Source organism: Cynocephalus volans, chromosome 5 (assembly GCF_027409185.1).
Source record: "Cynocephalus volans isolate mCynVol1 chromosome 5, mCynVol1.pri, whole genome shotgun sequence".
NCBI lineage: Eukaryota > Metazoa > Chordata > Mammalia > Dermoptera > Cynocephalidae > Cynocephalus > Cynocephalus volans.
The window spans coordinates 8,244,761-8,255,585 of NC_084464.1; the positions used below are offsets into that span (position 1 = coordinate 8,244,761).

The 10,825-nt window shown below is 50.1% G+C and overlaps 2 pseudogenes; both read left to right on the forward strand.

The window, feature by feature from the left end:
- Nucleotides 1-1,194: 1,194 nt before the first annotated feature.
- LOC134377707 (beclin-2-like) lies at nt 1,195-2,007 on the forward strand (annotated as a pseudogene).
- Nucleotides 2,008-5,346: 3,339 nt separating this feature from the next.
- On the forward strand, nt 5,347-6,355 carry LOC134377848 (dead end protein homolog 1-like; annotated as a pseudogene).
- Nucleotides 6,356-10,825: the final 4,470 nt, after the last annotated feature.

Genomic DNA, 10,825 nt, shown 5'->3' on the forward strand with positions numbered 1-10,825 from the left:
TGGGGAGGGGGCTGGGCTGGGCCACACAGAGCAGAGTTTCCAGAAGCAGGCTGGGGACAGGGGCACTGAGTACTCAGAACAATCATGCAGTGTCCTGCAGTGTGGGGAGACTTCCTGAGGCTGGGTCTCTGGACTTGGGCTTCTCAGAAAGACTGTCATTGGAAGAGACATAGAAACTCATGTTGATATTTTCAATTGTTGTCACTCCACTTCCAGCTTCTGCCCAGGCTGAACAACTGTCCCAAGAGCTAAGGCCATCTTCAGCTCCAGCTCCACCTCCACTGCCAGAGCCAGAGCGAAAGCAAGATCCTGAGCCCGAGCCCGAGCACGAGCAAGATCCTGAGCCAGAGCCAGAGGAAGATCTAGAGCCCGAGCCCGAGCCCGAGCCCGAGCAAGAGCAAGAGCTAGACAGAGCCAGAGCAAGCTCACCTAACCACCCCTGAAACATCAAAAGAAGTGGAAGAAACACCAGCACCCAGGGGAGCCCCGCCTCCAGAGCTCCCACAAACACCCTCACCAGTCCCCACTCCAGAGCTGTCCTTCCCCTTCCCTGCCACCGTGCTTGTCCTCGTTTTTGTCTTTGTCCTGCATCTCCCAAATTTTATCATCTTTTCTCTTCACTTATATCCCTTGTATAAAATAAAGTGTTTTAATATTTTCAAAATTACAATTCAGTGGCATGAAGTACATTTCTCATGTGCTGCAGCCCTCACCTCTGTCTAGTGAGAGAACAGCTTCATCAGCTCTGCAGCCATTAAGCTGTCACTCCCCATCCCGCCTCTCCTAGTCCCTGACAACCACTCCATTTTCTGTGTGTGTGAATTGACCTGTCGTGGATTGTTCCTATCAGTACAGTTATGTGGTCTTTTGTATCTGGCCACATAACATGAGAAGGAACTGATTAATTTTTATTTTATGTTTCCAGTAAGAGGAAAATGACAGAAAAATCAAAGACTATATGTAGAGACACAAAGCCCCGATAGTTCTTATTGCCCTAATCTTGAAATAGGAACTACTTTTGAATGAGTGGAGAGCCAGATGCCACAGAGGAAAAGACTGACTTTTCCTGGTCAAAACAAACCAAGAATAATGTCCAAAGCTTAAAAGACAAACCCCAGATTGGAAAATTCTTCATGATCAGAGAAAGGGGCATTATTCCGTCGGATAACCCGGAGTCTGAAACAGCTCGAGAGCCAGGACTACAGGCACTGCCTGGACACCAGCGAGCAGGTGGGGCAGGAGGAGCTGCAGACAGAGCTGGGGGACCTGGAACGGGAGGAGGCAAAGCTGGCCCACGAGCTGGAGGACGTGGACGTGAACCTTGCAAGGGCGGCTGCGGAGCTGCAGGCAGCCCAGGCCGAGACTGCAGAGCTGCAGCAGTGGGAGCGGTGGGTCCAGAGGGACTGCAGGGCACTGGAGTGGCAACAGCTGGGACTGTAGGATGAGCTGAGGAGCGTGGAGAACCAGCTGCGCCACGCCCGTGGGCAGCTGCACTGGCTGAAGAAAACCAACATCTTCAATGCCACGTTTAAGACCTGGGAGGAGGGCCCCTTGGGCGTCATCAGTAACTTTAGACTGGGTCCTCTCCCCCACTGTCCCCGTGCACTGGGATGAGATTAATGCTGCCTGGGGACAGACGGCACTGCTGCTGCTTGCCCTGTCCAATGTGACTGGGCTGCCGTTTCAGAGGTACAGGCTGGTCCCCTGTAGAAACCACTCCTATCTGAAGTCCTTAACAGATGGCTCCACTGAGCTGCCCCTGTTCTATTATGCGGGTGGGGTGAGTCCTTGAGTAACAGACTTGACCATGCCATGCAGGCCTTCCTGGACGGCATGCAGCAGTTCAAGGAAGAGGCTGGGAAGGGTGAGCAGGGCCTCTGCCTGCCCTGCAAGAGCCACGTGGGGAAAGGCCTGCTGGAGGACGCTGGGGGCAGCAGGGAATGCTGCTCCATCACCACCCTTTGGAACACAGAGGAGCGGTGGACCAAGGCGCTCAGACTCATGCTGCTCAACCTTAAGAGGGGCCTCACTTGAGTGTCCTTAAAGTACCATCCAACATAACTTTCTTGTTGGCCAGTTAGCTTGGTGGTTAAAGCCCCCCTGTAACACCAAGGTCAAGGTTTGGATCCCCACATCGGCCAGCTGCCAAAAGCAAACCAAAAAGTAGCTTTCTTTATTGTAAAAATACTATCAGATGGTAATCTGAGTACGACGTGTTTATAATTCAAAAGATGAATAGCCACAGCAGATATTAACTGAAAATCAAAATAAACCATTGCCCAGAGCAAACCAAGAATCATGGCTATCCTTCCCAGCACATCTTTGTCCGCCCTTCTGTGGACCTTCCTCTCCCCTTCTCCCCCACCCAGACAAACATTGAAAACAGGGAAAATTGACAAGAGGACAAGATCCCTCCTACATAAAGGGCTGCAGGGATACAGAAGGCAAGAACTGAGGCTGGGGATAAGAGGGGCGGGGTAAGGAGAAAGGTGGACGTTTTCAGTTTGGGGTGAGAAAAAAGTGATTTGAGGCCACTGATGTATGTAGTGGAGCTTTGGGGCAGGGGTTGGGGGAGAACATTCAAAGATTCAGTTTTGGCTGCCACGTATATTGTGAGCCTCTCCTCTTCCTTCCTGAGAAACTTCCAAGAAGTTTCCACATGTTCTTTCATGATGTAAAGCGAGAAGTATGTCTTCTTGGGCTGTGTCATTATGTGCAGATTAATTCTGAGGTGAGAGGGTAGGGTGGCCAAAGACAAAGTGGTGACATTGTACGATAGAATCAATTGAGGGGTCACAGAAACCTGAAGATTAAAAAGGAGCCAACAAGAGGCATTTTTTAAAATGCCAGTTGTGTCTTGCCATCCCCCCACTTCTCCATTGCTCTCGGGATAAACTCCCAAATCCTTACCCTGGTCTTCAAACCCGGGTGACCTGTCCCTTACACTCCTCCCAGCTCCTCTCTGTTCCAAAAGGTGCCAATCCCGCCCTTCCTCTGCCCTTGGCCTTGCTATTCCCTGTGTGTCAACGTTTTCTAACCAAACTGTACACTTCTTGAGGGCTCACTTAGCTTTGTTGTCCAGATGACACGTCGAATCGTTCCTACATACTAAGTATCTATAAATAGAAGTGGTCATTGTGAAAGAGAACAGGAGGGCTGGCCAGTTAGCTCAGTTGGTTAGAGCACAATCTTAGAACACCAACGAAGGCATGGGTTGGGATCCCCGTAGTAACCAGACACAGGAAAAGCAGAGAGAGAGTGAGAGAGAGAGAGCGAGAGAGAGAGAGAGAGAGAGAATAGGGAAGCGGTGAATTTGTCAGAGACTTGGAGAGAATAGAAAATTCCAATAGGAGATTGACGAAATGGATTAATGTCTAACTAAGCCTGTGACGGAATACCACGTAGGTATTAAAATCTTGTAGAAGAAAAACAACATAATACTTAATGACAATACTTAGAATATATTAAGTAAAAAAGATGATATTATAATAAAACACATAATTTTATACTCCAAAAAGTTGGTTTTTGTTTCTGTTTTGGCAGCTGGCACGTAGTGGGGTCCGAACTCTTAACCTTGGTGTTAGCAACAGAATGCTCTAACTAACGGAGCCAACTGGCCAGCCCTAGAAAAGTATTTAAAGAGAAAATATTTCCAAGAATTAAGTATCCTTTTAATATACGAAGGTATTTCCCTGAAAGTTTTGTATTTAAAGTAATTAAAATTTTCTACCTGATATTATGAAAGAGACGGGATACTGGTTTTCAGCACTCCTATTTCACGTGTACTGGTGGTTCTAGCTAGGGCAATAAATAAAAAGGAAAAGGAATAAGTATTAGAAGGGAAAAAATAAAATTCTATGTATATAACATAATTATATAATATCCAAAAAGATCAACAGATAAATTATTAGAATGAATAAATAAGTTAAGAAATTCCCTGGCTACAAAATCAATACAAAAATCAAATATAGTTCTCTATCTAAGCAACAATTAGAAAAATAAATTTAAAATAGTTTAATTCATTAAATAACAAGAGTCATCTGACAAAAAGCCCTTTGCACAGAATATCATGTTATCAATTGCCTCTAGAATAGGGGTTGGCAAGCTTTTACTGTAAAAGGCCCCATAGAAAATGTTTTAGGATTTTTGGTCCATGTGGTTTCTGTTGCCTTTAGAGTGTAAAAGGCAGCCAGAGAAAATATGTGAATGAAGTGGGCATGGCTGTGTTCTAAGGAAACTGTATTTACCAGAACAGGCAGGAGGCTGGATCTGACTCGGGGCCCTAAAAGACGGATTCTGTCAATCTTGTCTGCAGTTACATAGCCAACTTGAAGGAGTTCCCACTGCCCAAATTTGGGACAATTTCAGCATCATGAAGAAAAGATAGTAATAACTTTTTATAAAACATTGAAAAAAAATCCACAAATCCTTAATGATACTGGAAACGAAGGGGGCGAAACACTTATTTGTCATGATTTGAGATGACTCACATGGCTAATTCTTACTTTAAAATCCAGCATTGAAAAATGGAAAAGAAGAGAAAGATTTAAAAATCATAAAAAATTCAACATTGAAAGGGAAAATGATGAAGTATGCCCTGTTTTAGGAGGAACTGCAGTTTATCCCCAGATGAGAAGAGAAAATTCCTTATAGAAAAATGACACCTAGGGGGCTGGCTGGTTAGCTCAGTTGTTTAGAGCACAGCCTTGTAGCACCAAGGTCATGGGTTCAGATCCCGGTACTGGCCTGCCAAAAAAAAAAAAAAAAAAAGAAAAGAAAAGAAAAGAAAAGAAAAAAGTGCCATCTAATAAATGTAGAATGAACAATAAAATCATCGACTTAGGTTTTGATAATTGAAGCTGGAAAGAGGGTCTTGAGAAGCAGATACTTGCATAGCACCAAAGTACCCACAGACAAATGGCTGGCTCACTGACCATCCTTCATACTGAAGAAGTTTGCTGTCAACTTGAACCAGGTTATCAAATTTAACATCACTAGCAGTGAGGCAATCTACCATTCTATTCCATGCCTCTTGCCAGGATGTATTCACCTCCTGACATCGTCCAGACTGTATACTTGCCAGAAAAAAGTTTTATTTAACCTTTCTAAGCCGTTAGACCTATATTCAGCTTATTGGAACAAGTTAAATGCCATCACAAAGAAATTATGAGATTGCTCCAGAATGACTTTTTTTTTTATAAGACAACTGACCTGATTTTCAAAAAGTCATTTTTTTTTTAAAGTAGGGGGAAAGCGTAGTGGATTGAATTGTGTCCCCCCAAACTCACTGAGGCTTGACTTGTACTCCCCAGGTTTTCTGTAGTAGAAACTTACGAGTGCAAGCGGGCGTGTGAGCTCCGGGGTGAGCAGGTGAATCCAGAGAACGAGGCGGCGTTGGAGGCGCGGGTCAGGGAGACGGGCATCCGCCTGGTGCAGGTGGAGGGGCAGAGGAAGGACGGCGGGCCAGCCCCAGGCCGGGTGGGCAGCCCGCCGCCGGCCGACTCGGAGGAGCTCTCGGGCGGCTGCCCCAGGACGTCTCCGAGCACCAGGGGATCCCACTGTGGCAGCGCGCGGGCCGCCTGCGTGATCCGCCTGCCCATGACCTTCGGCGGCCTGAACCGCGGCTTCCCGACGCCCGCTGAAGCTCGCGGCGCAGCGCGCAGGCCGCCATGGCCCCGCTGCACAGCCGCCCGCTGCGGCGAGAAGAGCGAGCTGCGCGTGGACGGGTCGCCGCCGACGGGAGCCGCCGCCGCTGCTACTCGCGCTGCAGCCTCCGGGCCCGGCCTGCAGGAGGCGCTGCCGCTGCCCAGCCCCGGCGGCGCCCGCGCAGATCGCGCTGCTCAAGTTCAGCTCGCGGCGCACCGCGGCCGCCGTGCCCCCAAAGGCCCTAGCGGGAGGGCTGTCACGCCTCTGTGCAGGGCAGGTGGCCGTGGAGTGGCTCAAGCCAGGCCCGAAGCAGCGACTCCGCCAGCAGCTTGCGGGGCCCTCACTGCGGTGCCTACAGCCGCAGGGCAGCCGATTGGCCTTGGCTAGGGACAGGCTAGGGTCCCAAGGGGCTCGGGCTGCCCTCCAGCTGCTGTGCTAACAAATGAGGCTGGGCAGCCCGGTGTTCCTCACCAAGTGTTTGGGCACAGGACCTGCTGGCTGGCACCACTTCCGGTACGAGGTGGTGATCCCTGGTCATCCGGTGCCTTTCAGCGGCCTTATCTGGGTTGCGCTGGCCAAAGATGGGCAGGACGGGCATGACGTAGCCAAGGATGCGGCGTCCGCACAGCTGCTGGAGGCACTCAGTGAGTCTGGGGCCGGCTTCTTGTGGTCTGCTGGGGCTGAGCCAGGTGCCATCATGAAGCAGTGACCCCGTCCTCCACAGGCAGCCTAAACAAGGAGGAAGAACCTGTGTCAGTCTCCAGCCCAGCAGGACTGGGTGGCCACTGTCTGATCCCACTGGGGCAGGGGCGGGGTCCTGCCGCATGTGTGACACAGCCTCCCTGCTCGGGCAGGGCCTCATAGCACCTGGGTGGCTCGGGTTTGGCTTATGTGGTGGTGAAGGACCTTGCCCTCCCCCTCCCAGCCCAGGGTCAGACCTGACCCCATGGTGACACCCACACCTACCTTTGTCCCGTCACCCCTCTTTCTCCCACAGCTCAGTAGGAATCATGGTTATTTTCTTGATTTCTTTTGGTTGGATTTTATTTGCGGGGTCGGCTGAACCAAAGGGTCAGAAATCCTGCCTTCATCCCCACTTCTTGGCATCTGGGTTTGGCTTATGTATAGTTTTGAGTTTCTCTATGCTGCTTGTATTTATATTAAATCCCTGGTTGCTGTAAAAAAAAAAAAAAGAAAGAAAAGAAAAGAAAGAAAGAAAAAGAAAAAGAAAAAAGAAAGAAACTTAGCTCCCACTGTGACTGTTAAGAGGGTGGGAAATCCTATTATGGTAGTTGAAAGTTGGAGCCTTGAAGAGCTGATTGGATTGTAGGACCATGCAGGAGCAAATGGATTAAAAATGATGGTCAGGGGTGTGGTTCTGAGGACTTTAAAAGAAGAGGAGAGTCTGTCTTTCTCTGTCTTGCTCTCTCAGCTTCCACCATCTTGAAATGTGAGACCCCCGGGTCACTGTCACCACCACCAGATGGACTTTGGACTTCCCAGCCTCAGAAACTGTAAGCAATAGATTTTGTTTTCTTTACAAATCACCCACTTTCAAGTATTTTGTTATAAGCAACAGGAATGAACTAACACAGAATGTATTTGATGAAAAGAAACAAAACAAGGGCCGGCCTGTGGCTCAGTCGGGAGAGTGTGGTGCTGATAACACCAAGGCCCCGGGTTCAGATCCCACAGAGGGATGGCTGGTTAGCTCACTGGGTGAGCGTGGTGCTGACAACACCAAGTCAGGGGTTAAGATCCCCTTACCGGTCATCTTTTTTAAAAAAAGGAAAAAAACAACCGATTATAATGTGAACTTTGAGAAAGGAAAAAAGCAGCCCCTGACCACCATAGCTGAGCCAGGCCATGGAGTTCTCCTACTGAACATAAACCATGTCCCAGAACACTCTCTCTGTTACCTTTCTGGAGCAAGACAAAAACCAAGACCGTTCTGTAATTGTCTAAGAACAGACAAAAACAAGAGCTTTGTCCAAACCACAAAAGGGCCAGATGTCTCTCTCCCTTTCCTGCACTAGTTTGCCTGCTTCTAAGTAAAAGTTAAGATAATCATAGAATTGCTCTTGCTTTTTGACAGCACCCAGTCTAGAACAAAACCACCCCTTCCTTGAACCCTCCCCCAATCAACTAACACAAGCTGAAGTCCTATAAGCCCCAGCTTGAGTTGCAAAGAGTTCAATCAAATATGTCCTCTCCTCCTACCTTTACAAGTATGTTCCTGGCATCCAGGTCCCACCGCTTGCTCACCAATCAGAAACAAAAGACTGGTGAGTCCCAAATGTTGGTGCGAGGCAGGAAGTTCACTATCAGATGTCTAAGGAGACAGACTAGAACTGTCTACCACTTTAGGGTTTCAGGGGAGTTTAAGGGGGAGCGGAGGGAATGGAGCACGGGAAATGAAAAGCAGGAGGGAGGGGCACGTGCAAGGAACCAGGTGCAGTCTCAGCCAGCCTCCGTCTGGTTTCTGCTCCCGTCCTTGCTGTTATCTCAGGGTCCTGCTGGAGGGATGGAATCAGCATAGCTTTAGTGAGTCTTCCTTGGATAGCACATGCAATTCTGCAGCTCCAGGCTGACCGGAGAACAGCTTCACGTCCATGTATAGAACGTCATCTTGCCCCATAACCGAGGTTCAAAATATCAAATAACCATGGGGAAAGAGGGAACTCAGAGAAATGAAGTCCAAGGGAAAAAGGATCTGTGTCCTTTTCAAATCTTTGAGAACCCATGCAGTTTTAGTTCCCAACATGGCTTCAGTCCTGCTCACTCCAACAACTTACCTTCCTAATTACCTGGAAAGTCAGTTTCCAGTTTAGAATTTTTAGACACCCTGAAGTTTCAGGCTGGGCCATACTGTGAGGACCACAGCCCGCACACGATCTCCCCTTCTCTTCCCACCCCGGCTCCACTCCACAAGTCAAAGAGCCTGTTGGGTTTCCATGTGGACACAGCAACCAGGCTTGGGTTTGGTGATAATATTTGGCAAGCCTCAGCCAGGAGCTGAGTGCCCCCTAACCCACTCCCCCTCATCTCTGTCTCAATCGAACACATCTAGTTTCAAAAGATGGGCCTGCCCCCCGCAGCCCGGGAAGTTAAATCTCTGTGTCAGTGTCCTCAACTGTAAAACCTGATCGTGCAACTTTGAAAGATCCTCATGCAAATGGGTACGATTAGTCACCTGTACCAGATTAATCCACCCAAGCAGGATCTGGAAAGAAGAAAGTCCAGAGAGAAAGACCATGCAAGAAGATGTCACTGCTTACTGACAAGACTGCCACTCTGCAGCCGGCTGTTTTCACTCAGACTCTGTACATCTTTGCTTATGTGTAAAATTTGGTGTATTGTAATAATTATGGTGCAGACAGGGAAAACAGGCCAAGAGCAAAAGCAACATTTTCAAGGTTATAGGGCAGAAACCAGACCTGTCATTAGTCGTAGTCCATGCTACCTTCCACACCGTCATGGGTTTTTATCTCTAGTTTGGTCCATTAGCTCCATGTGACACTGGTCATGGGATGGGTTTCAGAGATGTTTGCTCACACATGACTGATGACATCCTTAGGAAGGAGATGCTAGAATGATCACCACTGTGCAGAAGGGGAGACTGGGAAGGTCCTGAGAGTCACAGTGGCTTGTCCAGGGTCACATAAGTGATAAGAAGGAGGAGCTGGGGCTGAACCTCCATGTATCTCGTCCGAGCTGTGAAGCTGGCTGCACCCAGGCCTTGCACAGGGGTGTGGTCAGGCAGTGTTGGTGGAAGTGTGGGCAATAGAGAGAGTTCATGGGGAAGGAGGGTCAGCAGTCAGGTACCCAGAGGGGCACTTGCAGTCTTGTACACAGAGGAGGGGTTCAGGAAATGAGGTACCAGGAAGTGACCTCACTTCCTTGACGACAGACCCCAACGGAACTCGGAACTCGGTAACCTGGCACCCACATTCTATACACAGCCCCTTCCCCAGCTCACTTGGCCACAGGCAGAGTGAGATGTCGTGCTGTATCCCGAGGTCCCGGGGCAGTAGCCCCAGGCAGCCCTGGGCTGAGAGGTTTGTCCGATGCTTCCGGCGCTGGGTCAGCCCTCGCCCTGGACTCCTGTGGCCATTTGGCAGCAGGTCCCCAAAGGTAACGTCAGGTGTCCCAGGGCAGGGCGGGCCAGGCCAGGCCAGCACTGTGAGCCTCCCTGGGTGACCGCACACCCTCCTCCTGTGTGAGGGGGGACATGGGGACATGGGACACCCTCCCAGGGCAGGGGCAGGGGCAGAGGGTGGGGGCTTTATAAACCTGCTGGTCCTGGTGCCTTCACACCTCAGGTCAGGGCTGGAGGGTGAAAGGGGACTGCGGGGGTGGCAACCACCACCCTGTACATGAACCCTGGGCCCTCAGGCTGTCCTCTCATGTCCTACCTGGGGTTAAGACTGGCCTCCAGCCCCTTCCCTCCTGGAGGTTCACGTTGCTCTCACTGTGCATCTCTTCCCTGTCCTGACCTAGAGTGAAGACAAGGCTTCCCTCAGCCCAGATGCCACCCACAGGTTGTGGCCTGTCCCCGCAGGCACCCTGCAGAAGTGGGTGGAGCACCTGGTGCCCGCTGTCATGCGTGGCAACCACTCCTACGTGCACACCTTTCTCCTGAGCTTCAGGAACTTTGCCACTCCCCAGCAGGCGCTGCACCTGCTTTTCCTCAGGTGAGCACTCTGCCCCTCGATCACACAGTGTCACTTGGCTGCCTCCCAGCTGTGAGTCTTGGGACTGTCACCACACCCCTCTGAGCCTCAGTTTCCACCTGTGTTCAGTGGGTGGTAACAGGAACAAGCTCCAGTGGGTCCCCCATGGAAAGTGCTGCTCCTGAGTCCAGCCCTGTGGAAAGTTCTGCTGGAGGGGCCACGGTCATCCTCATTCAGGATTCCTGCCCCCACCCCACGAGGAAGTCTCTGTCACACCCTCACTGACCTCGTTGACTTGGCCTTCACTCTTTTCACATTTGAGATTCTATCTGTAGGCTTCTGGGTGTATTCAAAGCAGGGAGACTGGAGGCTGGCAGAGGGGCTTCAGGTGCACCCAGATATCTTGGGAGGAGTTGGTTGGCGTTCATTCCTTCAACAAACATATCTGAAGTCACACTATGTGCAGTGACTTTCTGGGCACTGACCATATTCCAATGAACCGAGGA